The 19,706-nt window shown below is 38.6% G+C and overlaps 1 long non-coding RNA gene across 5 annotated transcripts in view; it reads right to left on the reverse strand.

Annotated features, from left to right (window-relative positions):
• LOC124080737 (uncharacterized) overlaps positions 1-19,706 on the reverse strand; it is a 95,945-nt gene that overhangs the window by 44,815 nt on the left and 31,424 nt on the right. For all 5 annotated transcript variants that reach the window (XR_009225149.1, XR_009225148.1, XR_009225150.1 and 2 more), the window contains 2 exons: positions 17,639-17,809; positions 2,012-2,067 (listed from right to left, as the gene is read on the reverse strand). This is a non-coding gene — a long non-coding RNA (uncharacterized LOC124080737). The remainder of the gene's footprint in view (positions 1-2,011; positions 2,068-17,638; positions 17,810-19,706) is intronic.

Genomic DNA, 19,706 nt, shown 5'->3' on the forward strand with positions numbered 1-19,706 from the left:
TGGATGTGTAACTGATGTGATTCTGCAATCTGTATATGGGGTAAAAATGGGAGTTCATAACCCACTTGAATCAAAGTGTGAAATATGATATATCAAGAACTATGTAATGTTTTGAACAACCAACAATAAAAATTTAAAAAAAAGAACTAGTCTTTCCATGGTACATCATTTTCTCCCCTTTTCTTCTTAACCTACGCCCTCCTCCTCACTGCCTTGTGCCTTGCTTCATTAGGTTCCTGGCCACAGCATGTCACCTCAACCACTGGCCTGACTCTGGAGCAGAATACTAGGTTTCACTCTGTCTTCCAACACCAGAACCCAATGCACAGCAAACATTCAAGTCTTAAGGACACAAGTTCTCCCAGTTTTGGTTTCCCAACACCAAAAATTAAAACAACCTCTTATCTAACAGCTCACAAGAATAGCTAAAAACACATAAGAAAAAAATGGGAATTACATTGACTCTCATCAGTACTATGTACACTAGACACATAATAGTGCATAACACTATAAGCGCATTAAATGCTAGTGAATTGGAACCTTCAAAATGATTACTCTCAGCCCTCTGTACCCACAACTTCCACATCCATAGATTCAACCAGGGGCTAAAAATATTTGGGGGAAAAGAATTACAGCTGTACTGAACATGTAGTTTCCTTTTGTCATCTATCAGTATACCAACAATTTACATAGCATTTACATTGTATTAAATATCATATGTATGTAATTTTGACATACTTGAAAGAACACAAGAGGAAGTGCATAGGTCTTATGCAAATACTATCCCATTTTATATAAGGGAATTGAGCATCTGTAAATTTTGGTATTTATAGGTGGTCCTGGAACTAATCCCCTGCAGATGCCAAGGGACAATAATATATTTTGTGTTTCATCTTAATTTTTAAAAAGCATGAAAGTCAGAGAAAATTAAATAGAAATTAAAGCAGCCTTTGAACAAATGTTTAGAAAAACTGTTTGAAATGCTTATATTCTGAAATGCAACTTAATCAAATGGACAACAAGCGACCCAATGATAAAGCTTACAGAAGGCACGTGGGGTGGAGACACAAGCTTGTCTGTGGTTGGTATGCCATAAGAATGGGGTTGCATAACAGTTTTTTCCCAAGACTAACTTATTTTATTTAATACACTAAGCATACACACTGGCAGGCTTAATTGATAATATCAAACAACTTACCTACAAGATTTACAAAATCATGGCTTACTATGGACATTCTCCTCATTCTTTAATATTAACAGTACCTGGGCCCAGTGTGGAGGTACTTTATGCCTTCTTTCATACCACAGGACTCAACAATGACCCACATAGATAAGGTATTCAATTGGAAAATCATTTTAGAAGACCTATTTTAAGGAAAAAAAGACTTCATTCCTATCTGTGCTTTTGTTCCTTCCCTCTCCAATCGACTGGCTTCTCTAGAAAATAATGCCACATGAAATTCTGTCATCCAAAATCCAATTTTAAGTACTCTATCCCTGACTCATCAGTTACTTAAGGCTAAAACTCACTGTACAGACTCAGGGCTGCCCACTCTGTATAGCTCAGAGAGCTTCAGTTTCTTAAAATGTTACCTTTAATAATGTACAAATAAGTGGCCTCTCAACTAGATATATATCTGTTAATAAATTACTTAGTTCTTTCAATAAGAGGCAGCAAACAACCACAAGGTATATTCACCAGAATTTTAAATGGCAGATTTAAAGACCCACAAGTGTTTGCCTATCTGGAAGGGAAGGAGGTGCTAATTAGTATTCCCCAGACCTGGATGGCTTTGGTCAAGAAATATGACTGGCAGTCACAGGGCTGAGATGGGGGGGGTGGTGAAGAAACTGAAAATAAATAGAGTTGGCAGGACAATCTTAAAATCAATACATGAAAGAGAAAGAAGGGATTCTGGGGGTGCCCTTGACATCTGGTTGGGAATGCCTGGGACTTGATCAGAAACATCCTTAAAAGCAAAACCAAGAACAGGTATGAGATCCCACCTACCTCTTGGCCGAGACTGGAGACTTGGCCATGATGACTGCATTCCTGTAATCTGGGATCTGTGATAAACAAGAGGTTGGGGATTACCACCATGTCTCTAAGAGGTCATGCTGACAGTGAAAAAGAAGGTTCCTAAAGACTCAAAACTGTCCTCTGATTCCTTGGACATTTTGCAAAAAGAGAAGTTCAAAACAAAAGTCTCCTTTGGAAATGGAAGGAATGCCTACCTAGGAAGAAAGTATTACTAAGGTGTAAGACACACAGATTTCTTTTCAGAAAAAAAAAAAAACAGTATAATCAGTGATCAGCTCACATATCTATGCCAACAAATAACTGATATAAAGAAGCTTTTATAAAGAAAAGCTTCTTTATATCAGAATGTAATTTCCAATTACATGCAGTTTCACAGGACAAGGGAGAGAGTCACCCAATTCAAATTCAACTTAACTGTCAAATTCCAAATTAGTGTGGTCCAGAGATAAAGAGTCAAAATATTGTGGTTACCAAATGCTGGAGAAACAATTTTTTTCTGAAAGGACAACCAGCCCTGTACTATTTTTTAAAAGAGATCTAAAACTAAAAGCAAACAAACAAAACCAATTAAAGTATCAGCTGCTGCTTTGGAATCTTTTTTATTTGGGGGTGGGGGGGTGTGCTGGGATCTTGAGTGGTGTACTACTGAATGATGTCCCCGGCCTCTTTTTCTATTCTGTATTGTGAAACAGGCTAAGTTGCCAAGGTTGACCTAGAACTTGCAATTCTCCTGCCTCAGGCTCCCAAATTGTTGGGTTCACAGGCATGTATCACGGTATCCAACCTAGAATCATTTTAAGGTTGAAAACTAAAGTAATAAGTGCTAGTCCTGATTAGTGTCAAAGATGTACCATTTTCAAGGTCTAAGTGCTCAGAAGAGAAACTGTTTTGAAGCTGAGCTGGAATTTGTTCCTGACTTCAACTTGGCAGAATTGTCAAACTACATTCATAAAAATTTAACCATTTCATTAAATTATGTTCTTTCATTGAAATATACTTCCCCACCCCTGCTCGGTTTTTTTTGTTTGTTTGTTTGTTTGTTTGTTTGGTACTACTGCCGATTGAGCCCAGAGGAGCTTTACTGTTGTGTTACTCCCAGCCCTTTTCATTTTTAATTTTGAGACGGTCTCACTAAATTGCCCATGCTGGTCATGAATTTGTGATCCTCCTATCTCTGTCTCCAAAGTTGCTGGGATTACAGCAGGTACCTCATGTGCCTGGCTCCCATTGTTGTTTTTCTCACAATTACAGCAGTCAATTTTAATATCAATAGAACTATTCTAGCACAATGTATGATGCCTACCATATGAGAAACTTTGCAAATGAACAAAAACTTGATTTGGGCAGGGTTCATGGCTCAGAGGTAGAGCACTCGCCTACCATTTATGAGGCACTTTCCATACTCAGCAGCAAATAAAAATAAAATAAAGATACTGTGAAACTTGATTCACATAAGGATACACAGGTGCAACTGTCATAAGCACATGGATCAGTGCATCTACGGAAAGCCTAACTCATGCTGTGCTCTCAGCAAGGAAGGCAAAAAAACATTTTCACTTTACAAACTTCTTTATTTTTCTACAATTCTTTTCTCATGTATTTCCTTATCTCATCAAACATCATCAATAGCAAAAACCCACCCCAGAGAAGATAGGAAAACCAAAGAAACCATTAGTAAAACAAATAAAAGGACTCTAACCAAAACAGGCCTATTGTCTCTTCCAAGGTTATGAAAGGAAATCATACAGATAAAGGAAGAACAGTTGTAATGAAAAGAAACAAGAAATCTAGGAGGAAGAAGTCATTATGGTCTAAAGTTGGTAGCTGGTTAAATGGTAGAAATAAATCAGCTAAAGAAAAAAACCTGAGATGACTGAGCCAAGGCATTTTCTGAGTATGTTATACATAAGAGTGCAAAAGAAAGCAAACAAAAAAAAAAGTCAGAGCCAGGGATAGTAGTGCACACCTGTGGTCCCAGTTACCCAGGAAGGAGGATGAGGCAAGAAGATTACTTGTTTGAGCCTAGCAGTTTGAGACCATCCTGGGAAACATAGCAAGATCCCATCTCCAAAATAAATAAATAAACAAATAAAATAAAATGAGGGAAAAGAAGAAATTATAGTTTATATTATTTTCTGAATTGGCATTTTAATTTTTATGTATAACATGAAATTAAATAAACAGATATTGTAGATTTTTCTCTTTCCAATATTCTTGAGTCATTTTCACTATAAGGGCCTAAACCGATAGTTGGAGTGTAGAGAAGTCTAAATTCTTACCAGAAAAAAAGCTCCTGAGATCTATAAACTGCTGTCTTTTAAGTATAGTAAACGGGAGTTATTTGGAAAAGTTACTGAAGCGAGAAATACTTCACATGAGACAAATAGTTTCTAAAACAAAATAGCTAAGTACAATATAAACCAAAACTTAAAAGTCTTCTTTAAAAAAGTCACAAAAGTGCTCTTATGTCAAAGAATAACAAATATGACGAATAAAATTACACAAGTCAGATTTACCCAGTAATGCCAGGGTGGTTCAACATGAGAAAAATAAATGTAATACACAACATTATAAAATAAAGGGATTCCCAGCAAAACACACACACACACACACACAAAATACTAGAATTAATAAAGGGGGAAAACGTACAATTATTTCCAAACAGAAAAAGTACTTGACAAATCCAATACCTTTTCATGACAGAAAGACTCAGAAAACCAGGGAATGAAGAACATTTACCCTATATGATAAAGGATCTTTATGAAAAACCCATAGCCAACATCAGACTTAATGGTGAAAGAGTGAAAGCTTTTGCCCTTAAGTTCAGGACTGAAGCAAGGATGATACTTTCACTACTTGTGTTTAACACTGAAAGTTCTACCCAGAAATATCAGGCATGAAAAAAATTCACATTGGAAAGGAAGAGGTCAAACTAATTCCATTTGAAAGTGACCTGTTCTTACATGCAGAAAACATTAAGAATACAAACCCACACAAACCTACAACAAACTACTACAGCTAGAAAATAACATTGCATAATTGTGGGGGTACAAGAGCAATATGCAAATATCAATAGTGTTCCTATATTCCACCAATGGACGCTCCAATAAAAAAATTCTATTTACAGTAATATCCAAAAAAATAATACATTTAGGAATAAACTGAGCTTAGGCTAGACAGTGAAAGGCTTGTTCACTGAAAAAATCAATATCTAAATACATGGAAAGACTAATAGTAAGAAGGCAATACTGTCCAAAGTGACCTACAGATTTAATACAATCCCTATCAAAATGCCAAAGACCTTTTTTGCATATACAGAAAAACTAATTCTTAAATTTATATGGAGTTGCAAGCTTCAAAGAGCCAAAAAATCTTGGAAAAGAACAAAACTGGAGAACTCATGATTCCCAGTTTGATTTAAAACTGACAGAAGTCTTGGCAAAAGATGAACATACAGACCAACTCAAAAATCCAGAGGCAGACCAAACATCTATCTATGGTCAATTGGGTTTTTGACCACAAGGTACTAACACTATTCAGTGGAGGAGAATAATCTTTAATAAATGGTGCTGGACAATTAGATATCCACATAAAGAGAATGAGGTTGAACCCCTACCCTCAATACATAATACAACGAATAACTCAAACTGTATTAGATCTACACGGAAGAGCTACAACTATGAGATGTTTAGAAAACAGGGACAAACCTTCATGACCTTGGATTTGACAGTATTTTTTTTAGATATGACAACAAAAACATAAGTAACAGCAGAACCTGGACACACGACTATATTCCCAGTACTGGGGAGGTCAAGGCAAAGGATCGATTGCTTGAGTCTAGGAAGCTGAGACCACCATTATAAGCAGATAGTGAAGCTTCATCTCAAAAAACAAACACAAAAAAGGGCTCAATCCTAGCATTGGGGGAAAAAGAGAAAGAAACAGGTCAAAGGGCTGGAGTTGTGGCTCAGAGGTAGAGTGCTTGCCTAGCATGTGTGAGGCACTGGGCTCGATTCTCAGCACCGTATATAATTAAATAAAATGAATGTCCATTGACAACTAAAAAGAAATAGATCAATAAAAAAATAGCTACATCAATTTTATCAAAATTATAACTTTTGTGCATCAAGGAACAAATCAAGAAAATGAGACAATCTGCAAAATGGGGGAAATATTTGAAAATCATCTACCCAATAGAGTCTGGAATTCAGTATCTATCTATCCTCCTACCTCCTACCTATCTGTATCTGTTGGGGGGGGTGTTTTCCCGTGACACTAATAAAGCAACTCAATTAAAAAATGGGCAAAGGATTCCAACAGACATTTATCCAAAGAAGATCTACAAAGAAGATCTACAAAGGGTCTATTCAACGTCATTAGTTGTTAGGAAATGCAAATCAAAATCAGAATGAGATAACTCTTCACACCCACCAGGATGGCTATAACCAAAAATTACCAGAGAATAAGTGTTGGTAAGAATGTTGAGAAACCAGAACCATCATACACTTCTAGCTAAGTGAAAGAAGCCCTAAAAAAAGAATAAATTCGGGGAGACTCAACATGGCGGCGGGCGGGGAGGCAGCGCTTTCAGTACCTTCTCAACCACGTGGACAGAGAGACGCATTAGAACGTTCAGATTCTACCTGCTGAGAAACTCCCAGCAAAATTCTGCTGAAGTGAGACCTGCTGGGGAATTTGGGATTATGGGAGGTGACAGCTTGCCCCAGACGGGTGAATCTCGGCACGCGGCGTGGAGGTCCAGGCTGCAGCCGCTGCCTGGCGACCAGCACAGTGGGAGGCGGTTCAGCACTGTGCAGCGGAGAGACCCTATGAAGAGGTTGCTAACCAAGCCTTCATGAAAAAGCGAACCAGAAATCAATCCAAGACTGGGACACACCAGAGACAGGCCAGACCCATCCCTCCCATCGGACAATCCGGCAAGGAGTCTGGGGCCCGCCATAGCAGAGAGCTGACATCACCAGAGTTCGGCGGATGGGATCCCTTCCCAGCGGAATTGGCTTTAGCAGGTGTGTGACTCCCACCCCCACCAGATACATACAGCTGAGAAACCAAAAATCTCGCCCCAGAGCTTCGTGGGCGTGACTATAGGGGCCGAGGGAAGCAGAGGGGACTCCCAAACCCCAACTCCCCCTACCACCAGCTGCGAAACCCAAGGCCTTAGCCGCCAGTTCCTGGGGGCGTGGCCACCAAAGGGGTCCAGACAAATTAAACTGTCGGTTCCCAGATCACCGCTCCACAACCCTGGGGTCTGGATGAATGACAGAGAGAGTGCTCAGTCATTCAGGAAATAGAGCACGCAGTGGGGCTGCAAGTGTAACCAGATCCTTGGGGATCGCCTCCGGTGAGCGGGGTCTGGCTGGCTGGCAGGAGGAAGGGAGGGAGGGGCCGGAGAAGAGAAACGGCTCTGGACTAACAGGATTGGAGAGACGCCCAGTAGGGGAAGAAGAGTCACCTTACAGGGATTGCTGCCGGCACACATAGAGGGCAGAAGCTCATCTCAGAGGGCACAGCTCTGCCTACTGGAAGAGAAGAAAATAGAACTCTAAGACTTCATTTATCTTTTTATTTTCTTTCTTTCCCTTTTCAATTTTTATTGTTCTTTCCATTCTCCTCTATTCTACCTATGTTTTTCTCCCTCTTTCTAAGGACTCCTTCCTTTCCCTTCCCCCTAACTTTCATCCCAAGCATTTACGACTTTCATTATGTGTAATTTTCTAAATGCAAATAGGTGATTGTTTCGAGGGATCCTAAATACCTGGCTAGTACCAAATACCCTGATCCATTCGCCTGTTAATATCCCCCTTCAGTAGAGCAATCTTCCAAAGCAGCCAAGACATACTATCCTTCATACCATCATAGCACCTAACCTAAACATAAAGTCCTAAGACCAAACAACAGATCACTATATGCCTACAAAATCCGTAAGCCTTTTATGAATCGAATGAATCAGCTTTAAATTACAATAAAGCCCAACATCTCTAGGCATAGTCTCCCACCACAAAGGAGAGACCACAGAGATATACAAAACCAAAACAAATTTATAGGAGAAAACAGAAACACAGCAGTTAAACAGAGTTGGAAAGTAACGTGAACACCATGAAAAAACAAGGGAGAAAAGGATTACAAACAATGCAGGACAACTTAAATTTACAGGAGAACCTAGAGGCATCAGAAAAATGGATACAGAAAGAACTCAAGGCATACCTGACTCAGATGGAATGGAATCTTAAAGAAGTCATTAGACAGCAAGTCCAAACAATGAAAGAATACTTTGAAAATGAATTGCATAAGCAGATTCAAAAAGCAAAAATGAACTCTACCAGGAGATAGAGATTTTTTAAAAAACCAAACAGTAATCCTAGAAATGCAGGAAACCATAAACCAAATCAAAAACTTAAATGAGAATATTACAAATAGACTAGATCAAATAGAAGTCAGAACATCAGATAATGAAGACAAAGTTTATCAACTCGAAAAGAATATAGTCAACGCAGAAAGGCTGGTAAGAAACCACGCGCAAAACATCCAAGAGATATGGGATGTCATAAAAAAACCAAACTTAAGAGTCATTGCGATAGAGGAAGGTATAGAGGTCCAAACCAAAGGAATGAACAATATGTTGAATGAAATAATCTTCGAAAACTTTCCAGATATGAAAGATGGAATGGAATGCCAAATCCTGGAAGCCTACAGGACCCCAAACATACAAAACCGTAATAGACCAACTTCAAGACACATTATTATGAAGATATCCAACATACAGAACAAGGAGAGAATATTAAAAGCTACAAGAGAAAGGAGGCAGATTACATTCAGGGGTAAACCAATTAGGTTAACGACTGATTTTTCATCACAGACGTTGAAAGCGTGAAGATCCTGGAACAACGTATTTCAAATGCTGAAAAATAATGGATTCCAACCAAGAATACTGAATCCAGCAAAATTAAGCTTCAGGTTTGACAATGAAATTAAAATATTTCACAATAAACAAAAGTTTAAAGAATTCACAGCCAGAAAACCAGCACTGCAAAGCATTTTGAGCAAAACACTACAAGAAGAGGAAATGAAAAACAGCACCCAAAACTAACAGTGGGAGGTAACTCAGTAAAGGGGGGAAAAATAACCAAAGAGGAAAAACAAGCCAAATTAAAATAAATAAATAAATGAACATGACTGGAAGTACAAACCATATATCAATAGTAACCCTAAATGTTAATGGCTTAAACTCACCAATCAAGCAACATAGGCTAGTAACTTGGATTAAAAAAAAACAGACCCAACAATATGCTGCCTTCAGGAGACTCATATGATAGGAAAAGACATGCACAGGCTGAGGGTGAAAGGTTGGGAAAAATCATAAGACTCATATGGTCCTCGGAAGCAAGCAGGAGTGGCTATACCCATATTGAATAAAATCAACTTCAAACCTAAGTTAATCAAAAGGGAAAAAGAAGGACACTATATACTGTTAAAAGGAACCATTCACCAACAAGACATAACAATTATCAATATGTATGCACCAAATAATGGTGCTGCAACGTTCATAAAACAAATTCTCCTCAAGTTCAAGAATCAAATAGACCACAACACAATAATTATGGGTGACTTCAACACACCGCTCTCATCATTGGACAGATCCTCCAGACAAAAGTTGAATAAAGAAACTATAGAAATCAATAACACAATCAATAGCCTAGACTTAACTGACATATATAGAATATATCAACCATCATCATGTGGATACACGTTCTTCTCAGCAGCACATGGATCCTTCTCAAAGATAGACCATACATTATGCCACAGGGCAACCCTCAGTAAATATAAAGGTGTGGAGATAATACCATGTATCTTAAATGATCATAATGGAATGAAACTGGAAATCAATGATAAAAGAAGGAAGGAAAAATCCTGCATCACCTGGAAAATGAACAATATGTTACTGAATGATCAATGGGTTACAGAAGACATAAAGGAGGAAATCAAAAAATTCTTAGAGAGAAATGAAAATACAGACACAACATATCAGAATCTATGGGACACAATGAAAGCAGTTTTAAGAGGGAAATTCATTGCCTGGAGTTCATTCCTCAAAAAAAGAAAAAAACCAACAAATAAATGAGCTCACACTTCATCTCAAAACCCTAGAAAAGGAAGAGCAAAACAACAGCAAATGTAGCAGAAGGCAAGAAATAATTAAAATCAGAGCAGAAATCAACCAAATTGAAACAAAAGAAACCATTGAAAAAATTGATAAAACTAAAAGTTGGTTCTTCGAAAAAATAAATAAGATCCACAGACCCTTAGCCATGCTAACGATGAGAAGAAGAGAGAGAACTCAAATTACTAACATACGGGATGAAAAACGCAAAATCACAACAGACACTACAGAAATTCAGAAGATATTTAGAAATTATTTTGAAACCCTATATTCCAATAAAATAGAAGATAGTGAAGATATCGATAAATTTCTTAAATCATATGATTTGCCCAGATTGAGTCAGGAAGATACACACAATTTAAACAGACCAATAACAAAGGAGGAAATAGAAGAAGCCATCAAAAGACTACCAACTAAGAAAAGCCCTGGACTGGATGGGTATACAGCAGAGTTTTACAAAACCTTTGAAGAAGAATTAATACCAATACTTTTCAAGTTATTTCAGGAAATAGAAAAAGAAGGAGCTCTTCCAAATTCATTCTATGAGACCAACATCACACTGATTTCAAAACCAGACAAAGACACTTCAAAGAAAGAAAACTACAGACCAATATCTCTAATGAACCTAGATGCAAAAATCCTCAATAAAATTCTGGCGAATCGGATACAAAAGCATATTAAAAAAATTGTGCACCATGATCAAGTAGGATTCATCCCTGGGATGCAAGGCTGGATCAATATACGGAAATCAATAAATGTTATTCACCACATCAATAGACTTAAAGATAAGAACCACATGATCATCTCAATAGACGCAGAAAAAGCATTCGACAAAGTACAGCATCCCTTTATGTTCAAAACACCAGAAAAACTAGGGATAACAGGAACTTACCTCAACATTGTAAAAGCTATCTATGCTAAGCCTCAGGCTAGCATCATTCTAAATGGAGAAAAACTGAAGGCATTCCCTCTGAAATCTGGAACAAGACAGGGATGCCCTCTCTCACCACGTCTATTCAACATAGTTCTCAAAATACTGGCCAGAGCAATTAGACAGACAAAAGAAATTAAAGGCATAAAAATAGGAAAAGAAGACCTTAAATTATCACTATTTGCAGAAGACATGATTCTATACCTAGAAGACCCAAAAGGGTCTACAAAGAAACTACTAGAACTAATAAATGAATTCAGCAAAGTGGCAGGATATAAAATCAACACGCATAAATCAAAGGCATTTCTGTATATCAGCGACAAAACTTCTGAAACGGAAATGAGGAAAAACACCCCATTCACAATATCCTCAAAAAAAAAAAAAAAAGTAAAATACTTGGGAATCAACCTAACAAAAGAGGTGAAAGACTTATACAATGAAAACTACAGAACCCTAAAGAGAGAAATAGAAGAAGATCTTAGAAGATGGAAAAATATACCCTGTTCATAGATAGGCAAAACTAACATCATCAAAATGGTGATATTACCAAAAGTTCTCTATAGGTTTAATGCAATGCCAATCAAAATCCCAACGGCATTTCTTGTAGAAATAGAGAAAATAATCATGAAATTCATATGGAAAAATAAAAGACCCAGAATAGCAAAAGCAATTCTAAGCAGGAAGTGTGAATCAGGCGGTATAGCGATACCAGACTTCAAACTATACTACAGAGCAATAGTAACAAAAACAGCAGGGTACTGGTACCAAAACAGGCGGGTGGACCAATGGTACAGAATAGAGGACACAGAGACCAATCCACAAAATTACAACTATCTTATATTTGATAAAGGTGCTAAAAGCATGCAATGGAGGAAGGATAGCATCTTCAACAAATGGTGCTGGGAAAACTGGAAATCCATATGCAACAAAATGAAACTGAATCCCTTTCTCTCGCCATGCCCAAAAGTTAACTCAAAATGGATCAAGGAGCTTGATATCAAATCAGAGACACGGAGTCTGATAGAAGAAAAAGTTGGCTCCGATCTACATATTGTGAGGTCGGGCTCCAAGTTCCTTAATAGGACACCCATAGCACAAGAGTTAATAACAAGAATCAACAAATGGGACTTATTTAAACTAAAAAGTTTTTTCTCAGCAAGAGAAACAATAAGAGAAGTAAATAGGGAGCCTACATCCTGGGAACAAATTTTTACTCCTCACACTTCAGATAGAGCCCTAATATCCAGAGTATACAAAGAACTCAAAAAACTAAACAATAAGATAAAAAATAACCCAATCAACAAATGGGCCAAGGACCTGAACAGACACTTCTCAGAGGAGGACATACAATCAATCAACAAGTACATGAAAAAATGCTCACCATCTCTAGCACTCAGAGAAATGCAAATCAAAACCACCCTAAGATACCATCTCACTCCAGTAAGATTGGCAGCCATTATGAAGTCAAACAACAAGTGCTGGCGAGGATGTGGGGAAAAGGGTACACTTGTGCATTGCTGGTGAGACTGCAAATTGGTGCGGCCAATTTGGAAAGCAGTACGGAGATTCCTGGGAAAGCTGGGAATGGAACCACCATTTGACCAAGCTATTGCCCTTCTTGGACTATTCCCTGAAGACCTTAAAAGAGCGTACTATAGGGAAACTGCCACATCGATGTTCATAGCAGCACAATTCACAATAGCTAGACTGTGGAACCAATCTAGATGCCCTTCAATAGATGAATGGATAAAAAAATGTGGCATTTATACACAATGGAGTACTACTCAGCACTAAAAAATGACAAAATCATGGCATTTTCAGGGAAATGGATGGCACTAGAGCAGATTATGCTAAGTGAAGCTAGCCAATCCCTAAAAAACAAATGCCAAATGTCATCTTTGCTATAAGGAGAGCAACTAAGAACAGAGCAGGGAGGAAAAGCATGAGAAGAAGATTAACATTAAACAGGGACGAGAGATGGGAGGGAAAAGGAGAGAGAAGGGAAATTGCATGGAAATGGAAGGAGACCCTCATCGTTATACAGAATTACATATAAAAGGGAAAGGGGGAAAAAACAAGGGAGAGAAATGAAGTACAGTAGATGGGGTAGAGAGAGAAGATGGGAGGGGAGTGGAGGGGTGGGGGGATAGTAGAGAATAGGAAAGGCAACAGAATACAACAGATGTTTTTAGTATGTAAAAACGTGGATGTGTAACCAATGTGATTCTGCAATCTGTATACAGGGGAAAAATGGGAGTTCATAACCCTCTTGAATCAAATGTATGAAATATGATATACCAAGAGCTATGTAATGTTTTGAACAACTAATAAAAAAATGTATTTGGACACAAAAAAAGAATAAATTCTATAATTTCATTTATATAAAATCTCTAAAACAGGCTAATCCCTGGAGACAGGAAGCAGATTAGTGATTGCCAGGCAATGCAGGCAGAGGGGTGGGAGGAATGCAGAGTCATTACTTAATGGGTTCAGGGTGTTCTGGGGTGATGAAGAAGTTGTGGGACTAGACACAGATAGTGGCTGGTCAACATTGTGAATGAACTAAATGCTACTGAATTTTTATGTTTAAATGGTTGATTTTATGTTGTGTGAATTTCACTTTGTGAGACAAACACTTAATACGTTTGCTTCCAACATTCCCCAAACACAACTAAAAGATGGATAAGTTACAAACTGACAAATCTAAGTGAAACAAATACCAACAAATCAGCTCAGTAAGAACCACACAAATGAAATCACTATAGAACAGACAGAAAGGACACAACACATTTTCAATGAAAAGGAAGAATATTTGAAGATATGTTCAACCTCACTAGTCATCAGATCCATCCATTGTTAGGGTCTGTAAACAAGTCAAGATGGCGCCTGGCATTTTCCCAGAGGGAGTGGTTTGTGAAGTAATGCCAGCGAGCCATTAAGTGTGGAGATTCCTTATTGGTTGACTGCTGTATCTAGTTTATGTTAATTAAGATAAGCTGTGTGGAATGTATATATACCCTTCCTGTCGTACAATAAATGGCTCCCACTCTTGCTCTATCAATCTACACAAGTTCCTCGACACCCTCCGGTTATTTTGCTTCAGCCAGGCTGCGGCAATCCATCAAAGTGGCAGGATACCATATCACAGGCATTCAACTGACCAGAATTTTAAAATTTGGTAGCATAAGCATTGACCCAGGGTATCAATCTCATTATTAGTGGGAATATAAATTGATCTAACCGCTCTGGAAAAATTAAACATCCACACACCATGCAATTTTGCAATTTCTCTAAGATATATACTGGCTTGTGTACCACTGGAGATACAATGAATGTGTTCACAGAAGAGCTATTATGATAGGGAAAGCCGACAAACAATTCATATGAATGCATGATGAAGAAGCTGAGATACAGCTACACAAAGAGCACTTCTCAGTAGTCAAATGGATAACTGCACGTACAACAACAGGGATGAGTTCCAGTTGTGTACATACTTACTACATAACACCAAGTGAAACACTCAAAATATTACGGTTTTTTTCTTAGCGTGTGTGTGTGTGTGTGTGTGTGTGTGTTTTCTATCCCAGTTTGGGATAGAATGTTCTATGGAAAAGCCCTTTGTGTGTCCCCTTCTCTTGCTCTGTCTTTGGGTGTGGACTTCCTAGATGTCAGTCAACCTGCTGACAGCAGACATCACAAAGCTAGATTCCACCCCATGAAACCTGACCCTTTGCCTCATTTGAATGGTTCTCTTCAATAAAAGGGTTCAGCACTTGCTCATTCTCTTTCTGTGGATCCTTAAGGTCAGAGGAGCCGTCACAGGACCCCAAAGATAAAGGTATCTCTGTCTCTTGTATAGTTATTTTGTGCAACCTAGTTCACCTGGAGTGACCCTGAGTGTTTTAGTAGTAAGGAATGTGACATTCATACACATACACACACACACACACACACACACACACACACATATATATATATATATATATATAATTTACCATTAAATATGTGCTCTGAAACTATCTAAAAAGGAAATTAAAGGAAAAATGTCAGCAGATTCAGGACAGTGGTTCCTGGGTGGGAGAAGGCAGTGGATGGGATGGTTCTCTTACTCTTTTTTTGTGTGTGTACTGAGGATTTAACCCAGGGATGCTTTACCACCAAGCTATACCCCCATCCCTTTTTAAAAATTTTGAGACAGGGTCTAGATGAGTTGAATTTGCAATCCACCTGCCTCAGACTCCCAAGTCCTGGGATTACAGATGGGTGCCACTGCACTTAGCTGATTCTTATTTTCTTGTCAGGTGACAGATTTAGGATGATGGGTGTCAACAACCATAGAGGGATGAACAGAGACAGAATAGAGAGATGCAGATATTAGAAAGGGCCAAGACCACACATGAACCAATGATAAGACAAACTTTTTGTTATCATCAATGACTAGTCCAATTCTGCATACTTGAGGTTCAAAATAAAAAGCAATTTTAAGAGATGATTAAAAAAGATGAATTACTGGGCTGGGATTGTGGCTCAGCAGTAGAGCACTTACCTAGCACAGGTGGGTCATGGGTTCGATTCTCAGCACCACATAAAAATAAAGGCATTGTGTTGTGTCCATCTACAAAAAATTTTTTTAAAAAAGATTCTCTCTCTCTCAAAAAAAAAAAAGATGAATTACTGATTAAGACATTTAAAATATACAGAATTGCATTTATAAAACACAACAGATCATTAAGCAGGATACATCAAATTTTAATTCTTTAGGGACATCTCAAAGAAATGGAACTATACCTTCACCAGAATATTAAAATTTTAAAAAGTTCAAGCTGCCTAACCTCTTCTTGAATATACAGTAATAGTAAGGGAGATGCTCTTAAATTATTCATGGAATATTGAAGAAACTTGGAATTTCCTTCTAGTGTAAATCCATACTAATGAGGAGTGTTAGACCTTCAAAATTAAGCAGAGATAAGCACATAAATAGCTGTAAAACAAGATGCACCACAGGAAATTAGTACAAAGTAAATGAAAATATTCATGTAATAAGTTACTATGAAAAAATTACTTTCCTATTAAAAAACCCTAGCACTTTTATGGTTCAGATTCCTTGGCACTATGAAATGCATATTTTTTAATTAACAAAGTTTAAAATAAACAAAGATGACAGTAACATAGAAATGTCTCTTAAAAATTCTATTAGAGTGGATTCTATCTCCTTGAAGTTTCCTTAATAACAAAGCCAACAGAGAAACTGTATCAAGTTGGAAATGAAGCAAATTAAAAACCTTCACTACATCTTTAAAGAATATCTGAAATGACCATTAGCAAGTGTAGGGAAAATTTGATAGAAAAAATTCATAAAGCAATCCTTACCCAAAAAAGTAAGCCTGTGGAACGTTGGAAAAGAAGGATGGAAATTTTCCAAAAGACTCAGTGGGGAGCCCCCGCCCCCCTTTTCAGTGCCTGTCACAGTGTTGTCAAGGAGAGATGCTGCTGAGGTCCCTGGGGTTTTACTTTTGTCTTCTTTGGTCTAGTACACTGGAAAATGAATTCTAACGTGTTTGTTTTAAATGCAGTGATATGGAGATTTTTAACCTCCTTCTCTTTGTGCAAATGCTCTGTGATATGTACATTATAAGCATGCACATACAGACATATATGAGCAAACACTCATTCACCATGAAAACTATGTAGCACATTTAGAAACAAGGGAACATACTGAGGATGCTACCTGAGAAAGCATAACACAAAACAATACATATAGTTACAAAATATGTCTCTCTATCCTGGAAATAGAAGAGGCTAAAATACAAAAAGTTGCTGTGTTAGAGAAATAGGAGGGTTCAGAATGACTGTTATCTTTCAAAACAACTTTGATGGGATTGTATACCGTCATTTCAATATAAATTTGAAAAAAGTGTTTAGGAAAAAATAAAAACAAAAGTCATTCTCATTACCCACATGTTGAGGGAGTTGGATACAAAATTCTCTGCAGAATTTCTCAATATTCTAATTCCCCAATTCTACCCCTTACCTGTGGCTTTGCTTTGTGTGATTTTAGTTACCCATGGTTCAAAAAGATTATATGGAAAATTCCAAAAATAAACAATTAATAAATTTTAAACTGCACATCATTCTGAGTAGCACTATGAAATCTCATGATATCCTGTTTTGTCCTTCTAAGGAGGTACATCATACCATTATCCAGCGTATCTATGCTATCTATGTTATCCACCTGAAGTCACTTAGTAGCCATCTCAGTTGTGAGATCTGCTGTCCCAGTACTGCAGTGCGCCTACTGAGTTTAGTAGCACTCACTGTTTCAGGTATCACTGGGGGTCATGCACATCTCTCTTGTGGAGAAGGATGGACTGCACTATTTTTCCTCTGTTCAGCATTCTCATTTGCTTAAGAGAATGCTTTGAAATTTTTTCTGTAAAAATAAAACTCCCAAGCTCCCAATTAGTTGTCAATGATCTGCCTTTCTTACCAGCTTTGCATATCATGGAATCAAATAATTTAGAGATGATTGAGCCTCTTCCTCAGTTTGCACCATTTGCTGTAAGGAAAGCAGGGAATCACGCCGATGATGCTCTTGGCACGAGAGGTCTTCCATGTGTACACCATAATCAGGAGCTCCACGAAGCAGGTGTTCACATCCCTGTAACCCAGGCACAGAAAATCCCATTGAGGGGTGTGAGACTAAAGATTTCCTTCCTGACCTGGGGATGTAGCTCACTAGTAGAGCATGCTTAACATGCTTGAGGCCCTGGGTTCCATCCCCAACACCAAAATAATAACATTATTGTCTCCATGTTCCAAGACTAAGGTGCAAGTTGCAGAAACCAGTGATGTCTTCTCTTCTCATATCTCCATGAGCCCTCCCCACATTTCCTCTGAATTGATGACTCTAGTTTCTTTTTCCCCTGGAGACCAGTGTTGTTCAGCAGGAAAGAGGCAATGGGGATTAGAGTCAATTTTGGAGTATTTCTGGTGTGCAAAGTTCCTCTCTGACTAATGGCATAACACAGGCCGAATGCAGGGTGCAGATGCTCCTGGTGGTAGGCTCCCATGGAAGCTGTCTTCTGACATAGTACTGGTCTCAGAGATTTCTCAAAAATCTCTTACACACTACTCCCCACCCACTCCTGCTGCCTGGAAGATCTTGCTCCAACAACCCTCCCTCCCTGCTTGCACTATCATCTGTCACACTCCCCTGGCTCATACTCATCAGCTTGTAAATATTCAGATCCTTCTTCCATTAAAAACTACGATCCATAACCACCTTCTCTGAAGCCCCATCTCTTTGCTCCCCTTTGCAGTACATCTCAGGATAGGTGTCTACCCTCACTGTCTCTGACTCAGACATTCTCATTCTCTCCCAAACACATTCCAAAGAAGCTTTGGTCCCCAAAACTCTTCTTGTGATAATAGAAGCAAATGTGACTCCATTTTCTTTTATGACTTCATCCTGTAAAACAACCATGCCAAGTAGAAGGGTCATGACTGGGGCAAGATGTTCTTTTCCTTTTGCTATAGAAACCTTTAAGAACACAGAACTACCTAACGGGGCATTGTTTCTGTAACTAGGGTAATGGGGCTCTGTTTCTGTAAATGGGGTGATTGGGCTAACTGGGATTGGTTAGGTTTCCCACCGCTTGACTGCACTATCCCGCTTCTGTAACCTGGCTTGCTTGCATTGGCTAGACCCCCGAACATCCCTTTTGCGGTTTTCAGGCTTATAAGGAGCGCCCTTGCAATTGTTCGGGGCTGATCGGGGGAACAGCTTTATGTTCTGGTCAGTCGCCACCACTGTGCTTCAATAAAGGCTTGATTCGATTATAGGTGAGTAGTCTGGAAGTCAGTTTATGAAACCCCGGGTCGAAGCTTTAACTGTAACATTCTCACCAAGATCGATGGCCTCTAAGTGGTTAAATGCACCAGTCAACACTCAGTCCTATTTCTGGGCCCCTCAGCAGTATCTGCTGCAGCTGCTCACCCCTGTCCCTTCAGATGCTTAATGCAATCACTTCCAGGACACCCCTCTCTGGTCTCCCCATGCCTTCCTTGTTTCTTCTGCTGGTTTCCCTTTGCCTGACCTCCACCTAAGACTTTCATTTATCTTTTCCTGTCTCCCCTCATCCCTTGAGCTTCTCATCCGATTTCATGGCTTTGTAAATGTTGGTGACTCTCACATTCCTACCTCCAGCCATGCACCTCTGAACTCAGATCTGAAAGTCCCACAGGTGCTTGATGGTTCCACTGGAATGTGTATCAAGGCATCTCAGGACTTAACCTACCCTAAAAGAAACTGTTCTTTTTCCCAAAAATAAAAACCTACTTCACCAGAAAACCTGTGCCAGCTCAATTACTGGCAACACTCTTCCTCTGGGTAATTCAGGACAGAACTTCTTAGAGCTCTCTTCTTTTCCAGATGGTTTTTGCATCTCACAACTGCCCCTACATCTGGGTGATGTCACCCCATTAGATTATAATGGCCTGACCCTCCTGGAATATCCCTGAAGTCCATGCTCCATGCAGAGAAACCTGCCCTTCAA

This window comes from Marmota monax, unplaced genomic scaffold (assembly GCF_021218885.2).
Source record: "Marmota monax isolate L192 unplaced genomic scaffold, Marmota_monax_Labrador192_F-V1.1 WCK01_AAM20220418_F8-fsc01106, whole genome shotgun sequence".
Lineage (NCBI taxonomy): Eukaryota > Metazoa > Chordata > Mammalia > Rodentia > Sciuridae > Marmota > Marmota monax.